Genomic DNA, 15,089 nt, shown 5'->3' on the forward strand with positions numbered 1-15,089 from the left:
ATTGCAAAAGCATACACAGTATTTGTTTCTGTGTGCTTGTGTAGTGTGCACAGATGTGGAGCAGAGGGCCCAGGATCCAGGGCACAGGCAAAGAAGAAAAATGAGAATATGCATATAAAACATTTCAGCAGAATAGAGATGAAGTAAAAACATTTTTTTTGCAGACCTGCTATATTCAACTTGCCAAAAGGTCTGCTGAATTTCTTTTAGTTCACTGAAGAGAGAATGATTTCCCGATCACTAGTAACAAATGTAAGCAGCAAGTTTTCAAGACACTAATTTAACCAAGTTTCAAGAAGCCATGCAAAGAGATCATGAGGAGAGCACAGCTCTGTGCTACCCAGGCATAATTTTCTTTGCTTTACTTCAGACATGCTAATTTAGAATGTCTGGATCAGAACTCCTATACCACCAGAGTCAAATTCAACTCACCAGGAAACTAAGAGAGGAAAGAAAGAAAACAAAAGCTACAACTCTTCTACATTATCTTTTAAGATCATTCTGTAAGTCTTGTGGCAAACATCTCAATAGAAACCATCTAGACAAACCAACAGATTTCTTTTGGCACAAAGAAATTAGAATTTTTTTTTCATCAAGTTCTGCTATTCAAGAAGAGAATAATCAGCAAAAACATTTTTCTAAAAGTTTGTCTGTGTCATCACCATCAAAAAAAATAACACCCCTGTATTCTGGGCCCAATTTTGATTGACCTATACGATTAAGTAATCAAATCCTGTTCCTGGAATCGGTCATTTCAGTCTCACTGTAATTTGACGGCATCTGGTGCATAGCAGCTCTTTCAGCCTGTACCATCTGCATCTTGGACTACAGAACACAAACCTAGATACAATCCTATGCCCAGGCTGAGGCGGTCCACTAGTGGAGACTGGGAAAGTCACATTGATGTACATGTGCAGCCCATCTGAAGATAATTACTGCTTTCTCTTTCCCCAGGCAACTTAGGCATTTTCTTCTTTTTGATTCCTCTCATCACTTCTCATCACAAAGAATCATTCCTTTTTCTCCATTAATTTCCTGGCCAAGTTTACTGCCAACCAAAATTAAGGAAGAGAAGCATTCTGGATGCCATTCACTCACAGACAACTTTAGAATTTGAATTCTCACCAGAGGATAACTGAAGTCACCAACACCTCTGAGGACTAGCCAAAATCAGTTTTGTGGGTTTGGAATATGATGGAATGAAAATGACCAAGTCTTTCCTCACCTTGTATTAACAGACATTTATTGAGCACTTATTGAAAGAACTCTACTTGTGTACCGAGAGATAGGATGCAATGATCAAAAAAACTGCCCCTTGATCACCTATAATCTCAATACTGGGTGAAAAGTAAATTGAGAGATGAGAATCCAGAGAAACTGTCTGATAAAACAGCTTGAAGCAACATGTTCAAGAAAAGAACCACAGATTAAGAGAGCTCAAGGGTCAATCCTATTAGCTTCCCAACAGAAAATGAGTTACTAATTAAAGCAAAGTCTTGGCTAAAATTTTGATTAAAAAAAAAAAAAAAACTTTGGTTTTTTTTAACAAGTTTGTTCATCAAGGCACAGTAAGGTCCAATGGACCAGAATATATATATTCTTTGAAAGTAAAGAATAGATTTACCAATATAGATTAAGTTAAATCTTGCTCAAAAATATTCTTACAAGATTATAACAATTTGTACTGGCAGGACTGGATATTAACAAAAGTGAATGCTTTCTAATTGGTTCCTCAATTGAATTATTCTGTAAGCACTCTGACCACTGTGATTCACAAAATATTATCAATATGCCCATTTTCTCTTCCATTTCTCTCCCCCCACCCTTTTTTTTTTTTTTTGTACCAGGAATTGAACTCAGGACCTTGTACTTGCCAGGCAGTGGCTAGGCCACTGAGATATCTCCCCAGCCCAACATACTCATTTTCATCAAACCCTTCCTGGGGAACAATGAAATTCTAATTATTCCAATTATGTGAAGTTAATCAACAAGTATTGATTAGGGTTCTGCTGTATACACTTAATGGGCCAGTATTAACTGATCAGGCAAAGTGATTAAAATTGCAGATTCCTATCATAAAATGTGCCCCTAAATTTTATTATGGTGAGGAACATGGTCATCTTATTTATCATTTTATTCAATGTATTAGGAACACTATTGATGTTGGTGAAAAAAAATTGCTTATACATAAATGAAGAAATAAGTGAGTGCATGGACAAAGATGTACTTCATAAACACTCAGACTTAGATTGGGATTTCCAGGGTATAAAACACAATGACCCTACCTGAGACACAAATCTACTTTTTCTTGGGACTATTACTTACAAATAACTTTATTTCGTGCTATTTTATTTTATTTCCTGTGCTATTTTCCTGACTCCATGAATACAAAGTTTTTAAAAAGGACAAACTATTATTCCAGCTCAATCATTCCATATTTGGCTCACTGAATAGCTGGGGCCTGCATCTGACAGTCCATAGAGTCAAACTCTTCAGGAAAGTGAAGGAGATTTCAAAATGCCATAATGGGGGTGGCTCTTCGTAAGCCACGGGACATATTATTGCTATCTCTGCTAAAAGAAATAATAGATAGAAAACTAGTAGTAGAAATATATTATGAAAACAGTTAACTTTCTCTACCTAGAGAAGCCATCCATCACTGGGAAAGGAAAAAGATCAAAGAAGGCTGTATGTTACGTTTGATTGCATGCATTAGTCTTGATGGAGTAGCATTAACATTTGCAACTACTGACAGACTCCATCACCATAAGATGTTCTGTGACTAGAGGCAGAGTAGGACAGTTGTAAATGCTCCAGTTGTAAGAAATAAATGATGAAGTCACCCAGGAACACAAAAGCCAATTCAAGACATCAAAAAATCAATCTCAATACAAAATGATAAAGACTCAATTTCCTCAAAAGTAAAAAACCATAAAATCCAAATTTCTTTTCTTACTAGAAGCTTATGAACATTAATATATGTAGTATGCAGTATATATGGGCCATCTTGCAGCCACTCCTGAGATATATAGTAAGTATAAAAAGAGGCTTTATATTTTTCAAAATAATAATAATAATAATAACAATAATAATAATATATTTGGTACAGGGTCTCACTACGCAGCTCAGACTCACAGTGATCCTCCTATTTTCAGCCTCCCAATGCTGGATTACAGATGTGTGCCACCACACTGGGTCTCTGTGGCCAGCTCAGCGAGATTGAGGGTGGGGCCAGCATGGCATGCTGTTTTTCAAATTCTTATAAGAGATCTTTACTAATAGACCTACAAAAGGTTCTGACTAGTCTTTTTATAATTACAAATTTAAAAGGGTTATAATGTAACTTGGTCAAAAATATATTGGAGTGTACTCTGATTTTGTAAAGATGTTCGTTTGTGTGTTCTATGTATTGGTGTATGAGCTTGTGAACAGCTGCTCCTCTTTTAATTTGAGCTCTGGAATATACAGTTAAAAGCATGCTTTCTCCTGAGTTACCAGCTGGTCTAAGTGATATCAAAATGGGTTTGCTCCCAGATCATAAAAAAAATTTAAGCTAATTACATAAAAATGATTAAAATGGGGAGAGATTATTGGACAGCACTCCAATTGGTGGACAGAGAAGTGGCCAACCTTTGCTCATTAATAAGGAGCCTCCCAATAACCTCCATAGTCTCTAGGAAGACACTGCAATAATTTGATCATTCATTAAAAGATAGGTTTTTTTTTTCAAAAAATCAAAATAATGTTTTCTCATAAAAGATGCTCTTGATATATTAAGTGTATTCATGCCTTGCAAAGGTACAGTATTCTACAATGTAAATTTTCTTTCAGATTTAAACATGTGCTTTTCTTTCATGCTTCAAATATTTTAAATAACAGGTTCATGTCAAGCCAACATGAGGCCATCAGTCAAATGATAATTTTCTATAAAAAACTTATGTGATATATATGCAGTGTACATATTTAGAAATGCTTAGCTAAAATAGAGATTTCATCATGACTGTCATGGTACACTACTATGTATGACTATTGACGTTAAATGATCTCTGTAAAATTATATAACTAGTGTCTCAACATTCTACAGTGATTAAACTACTAGAACATCCATGGTTGGTAAGAAATAACAGTTCTCTGGTTACACTTTATATTTCAAGGTGCTTAATACTCAGATAAACTTTTTAATAATTAAGTGCATTGCCCCCAACTACGTATACTAATGTAAACCCAGATTCTCCTGAAGGAACAAGTGTTATTAATTCCTATTCTATATTCATATCTACTATTCACATTCATGCTAACCTTAAAACAGACAGATCTTGGCCCCCAAACCCCACCAGGGAGACCTACTTAGTCTGGCTTTTTGTGTCTTCAATAATACAGACAAAAATTAACTATACACAAGTGCCAGCTTTTGAGATTCCCACCAAAGCAGGACCTTGGCAAGATAATGCTGAACCTAAGCAATGCTGCTACCCACGTCTCTCTTGGACCATGTTTCAAGTGCAGTGAAGAAGGACAATGACCATGAGCCTGCCCCAACCTGCAGCCACCACTGGGATCTGGTCCCATCTAAAAGGTCAAGTGTCACTGTAATTTGACTGTCCTGTTCACCAGAGAGTGGGTAAGTCATCTAATTGTCTACCTTCACAGTAGAACTCACTGAAGCCAGATCCATCAATAGCTGACCTGCTTCCCGACGAAGAGGAATGATAGGCTTGGGGTCCATGTCCTCATCTTTGTCAAAGTTTCAAGTCTTGCTGGACAGCTCAGGTAGGACACTCTTTTTCTGGCTGACACAGGGGCCACATATGTTCTTCCTGAGTTTTTTGGTCACTGTCAGTCAGAGGCCATTCCCTGTCAACTTTACAGTGTTTTTCATTCATAATTTCTTTGTAACCCCAACCTGTCCCATACCCCTCATGGAGAGAGAGCTCCAAAAACTCCACTTCTCTTTTACCTCTCTTCAGACAGGGCTTGTCTTACATACTCAACCTCAATGAGCAGCCAGCTCTTCCCTCTCTCTTCCCTCTTCTTTTCTTGACCACATACTCTGGGATATATCTTGTCCTACTGATGCCACACATGCTATCCCTGTAATAGTTTGCTGCACGGATCCTTTAGCCTTCCCCTGTGTTCCCCAACATCCAATAGCTCCTAAACACTAGCAGGCAATACAGGCAAATGGGATTTTAAAGGCCCACCTCACCAAATTTATCCTGGAGCTGCACCTGCCTTGGGCTCAGTTCTCTCCTTTAGTCTAGTCTCTAACTAGACTTGGGGCACTTCCTAGGTCACTTCATTCAAGCTCATATGTGAGAGACCTTTTTTGCTTCACAACTTCCCTACTCCTGATAACCATCCTCCCATCACCAATTATACCTGCTGCAACCACACGCAGACACCTGCCTCATACAACCAATAGATACCACTTAATTGGTGCCATCTATATTTCCTGGAGACTTAACATACCTTAAATCCTCTAAGGCTACAGGATTAGATCCTACATGGACAGGCCCCCACCTGCTTGTCCTCCTAATAGCAACAGCGGTAAAAGTTACCAGCCAGCCTACCCTCCTGGCTCCACATCACCCAAGCCAAGCAGTGTCCAGACCACTCCACTCAACAACTCTCCTATTCCTGATTCTGAGCCCTTGTCACCTGAGTAGTCTTCACAACTCCTGTTTCCTACATATCTTCATCTAACTAAGTGTTCAAAAACCCTAGGGTAACTCACATGTTGCTTTTCCATCTGGTTTCTGATCTCCTACCTTCTGCTAGACATTTCATATACCACCAGACTCTGGACCATTTGCCCAGATGACTTTCAGGTGCTACACAACATTTTTCAATCTTGGATGCAAGCCTTCACTACTGATGAATTTCTCATCCTGGCTGAAACACCTGGTACTATCTTCTATATGGCTGTGAACCATCATCCTGTCAGTCTCACCCCCAACATGGTGGCCCCGTTCAGCCAGAAGCAGAGATTCATCACACCTTCATAACAACAAAAAGATGGAAATGATAGGTTCCAGCCCAAGTACAAACTGCTACGTCATCATGCTCTTGATTCAACATGGCTGAATCCCCAAAACAACAGCTTGTCCTCCCAATGGCTGCTTCCTCCTTCTTCCCCACTCCAGCCCTGGATACAATTTCCTTTTACCTTTCCTGAAGGGAGCCTCCAATCAGTTTCTTGTGTGTCACTGAACCTGCATCTCAAACTCTGCCCAAGCAAAAGCCCATAAAGTCTCAACCTTCCTGTCTCAGATCAGAGGAGCTTCCCAGCTCCCTGACCTTGATCCTTTCTGTGTCTTCAGAGTTAATAAAGCCCCCCCCCCAAAAGATAAAGAAAAAAGAAAAATAAAAAATAAAACAACCTTAAGGAGTGAACATTCAACGACACTTTTCCCACACAGTTCCTATACTCCATGGAATTTATTTAATAATGAGTGGTTATCACGTGATACCACAGATGAAAAATTTTAATTGTAATATGAACAAAAGTGACATGCATAGTGATTTGGTAAATGTAGCAGATGAGGTAACCGCTCAAGGAAGAACTAAAAAAGCCATCATGACAATTTCAAAAGAGTGACAGAATTAACCAGAAAGGAGCATGGGAGAAGCATTCAGTAGGCCAGTATGTGTAAGAGCAGGGGAAGAACTTGATGAGCTCTAGAAAGAAAAATGTAGCCTTTAAGCTGAAGGCACATAGTTCTATACAATGTGTTTGGAGAGGTAGGTATGGGACAACACAGGATTTAGACCTAAAATGTTCCCTGGAAGTATCATCTTATGTGTCAGAGGTGGGGCTTGTGGAAGGGTACTGGAGGAGGAGCTATACTCATCAGTTGATTAACACACTGATGAGTTAAGAGCTGACTGTGCTTTTAGGAGGAGGGACCTGGTTGGAAGGTGGAGAGTTGGTGATGTGAGACCTGGAAAGATGAAATGTTGTCTCCAGCTCCTTCCTGTCTCTGCTTCCCGGCTGCATGAGTTGAGAAGCTTTCTTCCACTATCTTATTTCTACTTTGGACCCAGCCACTTATGGACTGAATTCTTTGAAACCAGGAGCCAAAATGTTCTCCCTCTTTTAGTTGCCAGTGTTAAGTATGCTGGCCCAACAATGAGAAAACTGACAAATACTCTACACAAGGTCTTAAAGGCAACTTTTTAGATATGGTATTATCAAAACAATGGAAAGTTACTCATAAGTATTGAGCATAAAGACGTGACTACATGGAGACATTTTTTTCTTTGGCTGGTTGGTTGCTTTGTGGCTTTAATGCTCACTCTGATTACTACACAGATAGTAGATGGGTAGAGTTCAGAAGGAGAAATTGGAAGACACATCAACAATGACTGTAATAGTCAGATAGAGATGGTGATGATATAGACAAAGATCATGATGGTGAAGGAGAGATGGCAGCTGACTTAAGAGAGATGGCAGCTGACTTAAGAGGTAGAAGTCTGTAACTTGGTGCCTTGAACTTTCAAGGAAAGATGATATCCAACTTCCTATCTACTCACTGAGAGAAGAAAAGAGTAAAAATGGGCACACCTGTGGGAATGACCACACAGTTTGATGGCCAAAGTGCAGAAGGATTGAGCAGCACAGGATGGATACCTAGTATCCTTTAAGAAGCTAGCCTACAAGGTTGGCCTTTGACTGGCATCTAGGAACCTGGATTTTGGGAGGGGCCCTGCTATTCTGTGATGAGACTATGGGACTTGGCACAGAGCAGGTAAAAGCTACTGCTATGATTGTCTTCCCAACATTATTCTGAAGCTCTTAATCTCCAGTGAGACTCCCTACTACACAAAGCTTCACGTGTGTTGTCACAATTCTCTGCTGGGGGATTCAGCGCTTTCTGTGTGACTTCAGTGAAAGGAGTCTCTTGGAAGCCTGGGCCTGGTTTCCTCTGGGCTTCATCCCAAATGTCTTTTCTTTCTGCTGATCTTGCTTTGTGTTCTTTCACTGACATAAAGCAGACATACGAATATGACTATGTGATGAGTCATGGGAGCCCTCCTAGTGATTCACAGATCTTGTGGGTGGTCTTGGGGACCTCCAACATGGGAACACATTGAGTTGGAAGCAGCGTAACAATGAAAACATGGTATACAGCACTCAGAAGCTGAAGGGGTGGCTCTCAGTTGGAAATTATGACAAGGGACTATTGATGACATCTGCTCTTCCAGGACATAATGTGCAGGACAATGCCATAAGGAGCTAGATTTCCAAGCAGAGATGATCTAAAGAAATCACCATCCAGACAGATTCCCATCTTTTCAGGTGAATTAAAGTTGGGAGAGGCAAAAATATCACTCTAGAGTCCATACAACTAGTTAGCAGTAAGTACTAATTAATATCCCCAAACCATGACTCAAATGCCAATATTTTCCACCAGTAGTACACCAGTACTGCTCAGCTGGAATTGGCCCTTTCTCAGAATACCTCTTGCTTGTTTGCATCAGAATGTGCCACATAATTGCAGATTTCCACCATGCTGCATTTTCAATTAAAACAGTTAAATGAAGAATCTTAAAAAGATAATTTCCAAGCTGCCAAGACAATAATGCCACGGACTCCACCAGATTTTATTAGAGTCAAATGACAGTATAAATCATTAGGAAGATGTGTGCCAACCACACAGACAGTAATGCCTCAAACTCTTGGAGTACTGAACACCATCCAGTTGGCTGAGAAAAAACCATGTGGCCTACACTCCTTTCTTGCAGTTACTATCCCAGCTAGTTCATCGTTTTTGGCAGATGGGTCCCACATACTTAACTGAACTCAGCTCATTTTTACTCTGTTAATCAACAGATATGATTCCCCCCCCCAAAAAAAAAACACCCAGTGAGAGCTTTCATGAAATCTGAGGTGGTGTATAAAAAATGAACCCATTTGGTAGGCTGCCTTTAGATGATGCACATGAAACAGGCCACCCCACAGTCCTCACAGAAGTGCTGTGCTACTGTGGCCAGGCCAGAGGACCAGTGACACTGATCACTAGACTCTGAGAGTCAAAGAGCAAAAATTCAGAATATTTCTTCATTTTTTTTCTTCTTTCTCTCTACTTCAAATTACCCATTTTATTTTTTAATTGTGAAAATTGCACATATTTAGGGAGTGCCATGTGACATTTCAGTACAACCTCAGACACTTCTCATTTCCTCATGGCAGAAACATCCCAAACCTTTCTTCTAGCTTTTTGGAAATACAGAACATTATTTGCAGTCACTCCTCTGGGCAATAGAGCAGTAGGACTTTTTTTTCTAACTAGAATTTAGTGCCTACCCATTGATCGATCTTTCCCTTTTCCTTCTTACATACTTTTTTCCTTTAAACTAAACTGGCCTTCCATAAGGTAGAAAAATACATTTTTAAAGTATTTCCTATGGGCTTCTCCAAAATCATTATTAGATCTTAACCATTATATAAGAAATATTGTATGATGGTACACCAATTTCCTTAAGCAATAAAATATTTACATGCATGAAGCAATAAAAGAACTTTTCTATTAACCTAACATTTTCATCTAACATTTATTTCCAAGTGGTCCTCCTGGGACTGTTCATCAAGAGCTCAGCTGTTGAAATCCATGTATGAACATGTATTTTACAGTAATTTAAAAAATAAGCTCCTATCTACAAGAAACAACTCCCACAACATATGTCATACTCACCATCTGCAGTGACTCTGGAGGGGTGAAAGGTAGATGGGAAGATCAGCAGCATCAATGACATGGTTATGTTCTGTTCAGTTTTAGGGCTGGGTGCACAGGCACAGTGTATTCTTTAAACTTCTTCATGTTTCAAACTATTAAGCTGCATTATCAGCTGTACTGACATTCTCAGGTTCTTGAGGAAGAGTCTAAATTTACCTAGTTGTCCCTGCCACCAAACTGGATATTTTTTGTTGTTGTTGTTTATTTGATTGGCTGATCAATTTTTGAGACAGGATGTTGCTATGTAGTTCAGACAGGCCATAAACTCACTATGTAACCCAGGCTGGCCTCAAAATTGCAATGATCCTCCTGTAGAATTATGGGTGTGTGCCACATGCCCAGCCGGATTTTCTTTAGCAGTGTTCCACTGCACTAGCTGAGTATGCTAAAATCAGTTCTATTACATCAAAGGTTAGGTCAAATCTTTATCACTTTCCTACCAGATGCTCTTTGTTGCTGAAAAAGCTTGAAAACAAAATATAGGACAAGGGTATTTTCCATCAGGGCAGAATGAAAATATCTTCTCATACTAAAGCTGCCAGCTCCCAAGTAGAAAATATTGTCAGTTTAAAAAAAAGAAAAAGTTATAAGGGCTGAGGAGATAGTTCAGTAGAATAAGCGCTTGTCTGGCAAGCAAAGGGCCTGAGTTCAAAGCTCGGTTCCACCAAAAAAAAAGTTACAATAACATCAAGAAAAACTTAGATTGGCTAAGTCTGCCTTAAAATGTCCCAGAAATTTACAAGCCTTCTTCTTCCTCTATCTGGAAAGAGGCAGATAGGGCAAGCCAGGCTCACTCAACCTGGTACTTAAAGGATGGCAAAACGGATTCGCCCAGGGCTTCCTGGGCCCCAACATCAGCATCAATGGGGAATTTGTTAGAAATGCAAATTCCCAGCCTCTGCCAGGGGTGGGGTCCAAGTGGGGGTGGATGAAGGACAAGCTGCAATCTTTTTTGAAAGTTTCTAATGCCCATTAGTTTAAAAATCATGGAGATAGACTATGCTACCTTGGTCTTTGATTGCAGAATAATGAGGGTCTGCCCAGGATGAATGGGGTGACCTTGTGCAAGTTACTGAACCTTTCTAGGGTTCAAGTTCCTCATCTGTAAAATGAAGATAATAACACTTCTTAGCTTGCTGGAACACTGCCAATAAGATACTACATAAAAGAATTTGGCAAGATGCTTGACACATACTGAACACTCATTAAATGAGAACAATTATTTCTCTACTACAGAAGTAATCACAGACTTGTTCATTTGTTTATGCAATTAACACTTACTGCGCATTTACCACATACTGCACATTGAAATCACCCAGAGAATTCAGAAGTAATCTCACTGCCTGGGCCCCAATTCATTCCAAAACATAACAAATCAAACGTGCAAACAAAAACTACAGCCAGTGCCCGGAGAACAGTGGCTGGATGATCCCAGAGAAGCTTTTGAAAAGGCATCTCTTCGTCCCAGGCTTCTTTGGTGCATGCATCTCCCTTGCTTTCTGATCTTAGGAGGCACCAACCATGGCTAACGCTGCACTGCATGGTTCCATGTCTGGTATAGAATAGAAGGTGAAGCTTATCATTGCAATGAGAAGTGAGTTATGTTTCAACAATTGGGCCCTCTGATTCCCGGAGCACAGTATGTCAAGACTGAAGAGTAATTATACAGCCATCCTGTCTGTTACAAACTCTCATAAATGTACATTTCCCTGAACACATTGCCCAAGCCTCAAGGCTAGACGTAATGGTTTTGCGCAGCAGTTTCTAAGGGGAGGAGTGACATAAGCAAAGCTTTTCAATTAATTAAAAGAGACACTCAGGCACACTTCATGCCATTCTTTAATCTCCATTCTTCTGTGATAAATGTGGAACGACAGGAGCAGGCTCAGGCTAACAAGCTGGAGGCAGGGCCTACAGAGACATACGGAGCAGCCCTCAGCCACCACAGCTAGGCCCAGGACACTGGGAAAGGAAGAAGAGGGAAATGAACACCCTGGCTACGCTGAGTCACTCATGGGTCACTGAGAGTGCTCTAGTCCTAGCAGCCACTGAGACAACAGCATATGTTCCAATTAAGCAGTCAAGAAAATGGTAACAATCATGACTTGCTGTAGGTATTCTAGTGTCAAGCACTGTGGCGGAGGTTTCTCATGCAAAATTTCATTATGCTGTGACAGTCTCAAAGATCCTTGCCTCCTAATAATAACCCAGTGTGGCCTTTTCACATGGAACCCATGCTGACCTCAAGGACAGATAGAAAATGACAGAGGTAGTTACCTCTCTGTGACTTATCTGAGGTCAGATCATAAGAGACATCACAACTTCCCACAGAATTTCTCGGATCACATGCCAGCACCTTGTCAAGTGGACGCTCAAGCAGACCTGTGACATGGCCCACACAGACAAGAAAGGAAGAAAGAGCTAGCCATGTGGCGAGGCCACCTAGCAAGTGGGTTTTCTGATCCTCATCTGGCTCTGAAATCTTTCGGCTCAAGTCTCAGACATCACAGACCAGAGAAAAGCCATCACCACTGGCTTCTTTAGAGTTCTTGATCCAGAGACTCCCAGATAAGAGTTGTCTTGAAAATTAAGTCAGCAATACCACAGTCTGGGAGAATGAGGCAGGAGCATGACAAGTTTGAGTCAACAAGAGTCTACCTCAAAATAAAAAGTACTAGAGATGTAGTTCTGTACAAAGGTCCCAGTATCAGTCCCTAGTTCTGAAACAATTATTTTCCCTATGTGGTTATTTTATTAAATAGAAACAGAATTAATACTAGTATGGAATCTAGGTTTACAGATTTGAGGGGTAGCAGCTCTCAGTCTGCCCTGCTATTTCTGACAGATAAACAAAAGGCACATAACCTAGTTTCTATCTCTTTTGTTAGGGGAAAAGCAATCATTCAATGGGACTCTTTTTTAAGGACTTTGGTCTCCCAAAGATACTATGCACCTCCTGTGTGGCATCTGCCACTCCCCTTTGTAGGTAGGACCTGGGGACTTTAGCATCAACACAGTGCTTTAGCGTCTCTGTTACAGTGCTTCTAACCTGGCTGAACAACACACGCTGAACCTGAACTCTATTCAAAATACTTAGTAGGCTGTCTAGAGCAAGTGTTCAATAAAAGTTACCTATTCCAATTATTACTATCAAATATGTGCTGAGAAACTTCCAACATTTTAAGTGATCCAAGCAAAGCTAAGTTCCAATGACAGAAGTGATTCTTTGGGAGACAAGCACTAAAACCTTCTATCCCAGGGATGTCCTGGGTGCTAACACCATAACCACAGTCCATAGGATCCAGCTATCACAGATTTCCACCATCCTGTGGGGCACGCACAGACAGAAACTTGGCTTTTTCCTATGAGAAGAAATGTAAGGCAAGGGAGGTCTCCTCCACCCTGGTCATATACATAGGGCTTCCGAGCCACACTTGCCTCCATCCTATTTCTTAATTCCGTTACAGTCATACCACTTTGTCAGCACACACAAAGCTGCTTAGATCCTGCCAACACTTGCTCCAATGCCTTCCCTTATGGCTCACTCCTTCTTGGCTTTAATAAGCTGTCATGTGTTTTATAGTCCCCTTAGGTGAAACCTACTTAAAGATGTCTTGATTTCCACCTTGCCCTGCACCAATCTCTGTGTCTTCTTTCTTTTACCCCTTAAATAGAACACAACTTTCTGTGTGAAATTGTCTTCAGAGTCTAAAATACTTCCACAACCTCCTACCTCTAGGTAAAGCTAAGAAAGATGGAACTTGGAGGCACAGCCCAAGCTCCTACAACAGCCTGCTTCCAAAGGAGCACAACTGCTAGCCCTGCAAGGGGCTGAGCTAGATTACAGGGCTGAGTCAACAAGGACCAAAATGCAGAGCCTGTCCTCAAAAGGAACCCTCCTCCATCTAGTTGGATTTTGAAGCAGTGCTAATAAGTAGATTAAAAATTACCAAACGATGGATGCCACAAGCAACTCAGATGCAGGCCTTGGTTCAAGGAGGAGCTCTCTGGAGCACTCAGTGCAGGGTGTGGTCCCTGAAGAACAAGAGAATCCTGAACCAAGGAGGCAGAGAGGGGCAGAGAAAGTGCCCCAGACAGCAGAAATGAAAGGCAAGGGAGCAGGGAAGGATAGGGCGATAGGGGAAGTTGGATGGCAATATGGTTTGTGTATAGGTGTCCCCCACAAAGCCTCATGGAGTCATGGGGTGGCTTCTTGAGTTTGTGATTGATTACTGTGGGTGAGGACGCTGTACCTGCCCTGGGGAAGGTAATTTGCATTACAGCATATGGAGGTGAGAGAGGATAACTACTGCGCCTCCCATTTGCTCTTTGCTCCTTACTGCCACCAAGAAAGCTTGTTCTCTGCCATGTGCCACTCCTTCTGCCTTGGAGCCAGCTGAGTATGGACTGAAATCTCCAGTAACTGTGAGCTAAATAAACCTTTCCTTCCCTCATTTTGAGTGTCAGGTATTTGTCCCAGCAATGAGAGAAGAGTAACTGAGTCAGATGGATTTATGTCCTTTCATCAGTTTAGAGAAACTTTGTAGCAAATCAGGAGCTGGATTGCAAAAAAAATACTATCATAGCAGAAAATACTCTAATGTTCAACAATAAAATTTTTCAACAAAGACAAAAGGCAAGGAACTTTTTATAGATCAAACTGCTGACAGTTGAATTTCACGACTGCTAAGAACTATAACCAGGCATTGATGGCAAATGCCTATAATCCCAGCTACTTAGGAAGCTGAGGCAGGAGGATCACAAATTCAAGGCCAGCTTAGGCAACTTTGCAAGCCCCTGTCTCAAAATAAAAAAATAATAAAGAGGCCAGGGACATAGTTGAGTGATCTTTGGACTCAATCCTCAGTACCATAAAAAAAGCAAAAGTCATATATTTTAATCCATTTCTCAGTAATCGTGAAGCTAAAATCTAAGACTAGAGAAGTATAATCTCAAAGGAGGAAATGTCAAGTGAACTGGAAGGTCACTCTTCCCAACATATTAAGCAAGTCTCTCTCACTGAAAAATTTTTCTCCTGAGCCACTGAACTAATTAATGAAACACTTACTACTGTTTCTCTAGTCTATGTTTAAAAACTAATGCCCACAGAGAGTCGCACATGAGATGATGTCATCAGGAGTCTGTGACTTGTCAGCAGAGGCATTTTAACAATTCCCAAGTACAATGACGAGCTAGTCTCCGGCTGTCCAGACCTTTCTATCATTTTCTATCCTTTGGTCCATTTGCAAAACCACCATACAAAACGTGTTCTCTCAAACACGATTTCTGTGAATTGGAGCTCCTTTCCCATTATCCCTACAGCCAATGAGCTAAATTTAAAAAAAAAAAAAA

The 15,089-nt window shown here is 40.6% G+C and overlaps 1 protein-coding gene across 2 annotated transcripts in view; it reads right to left on the minus strand.

Annotated features, from left to right (window-relative positions):
* Pcsk5 (proprotein convertase subtilisin/kexin type 5) overlaps positions 1-15,089 on the minus strand; it is a 433,314-nt gene that overhangs the window by 326,988 nt on the left and 91,237 nt on the right. The gene's annotated exons all lie outside the window — the stretch shown is intronic.

Source organism: Octodon degus, unplaced genomic scaffold (genome assembly GCF_000260255.1).
Source record: "Octodon degus isolate 3935 unplaced genomic scaffold, OctDeg1.0 scaffold00095, whole genome shotgun sequence".
In the NCBI taxonomy this organism is placed as follows: domain Eukaryota; kingdom Metazoa; phylum Chordata; class Mammalia; order Rodentia; family Octodontidae; genus Octodon; species Octodon degus.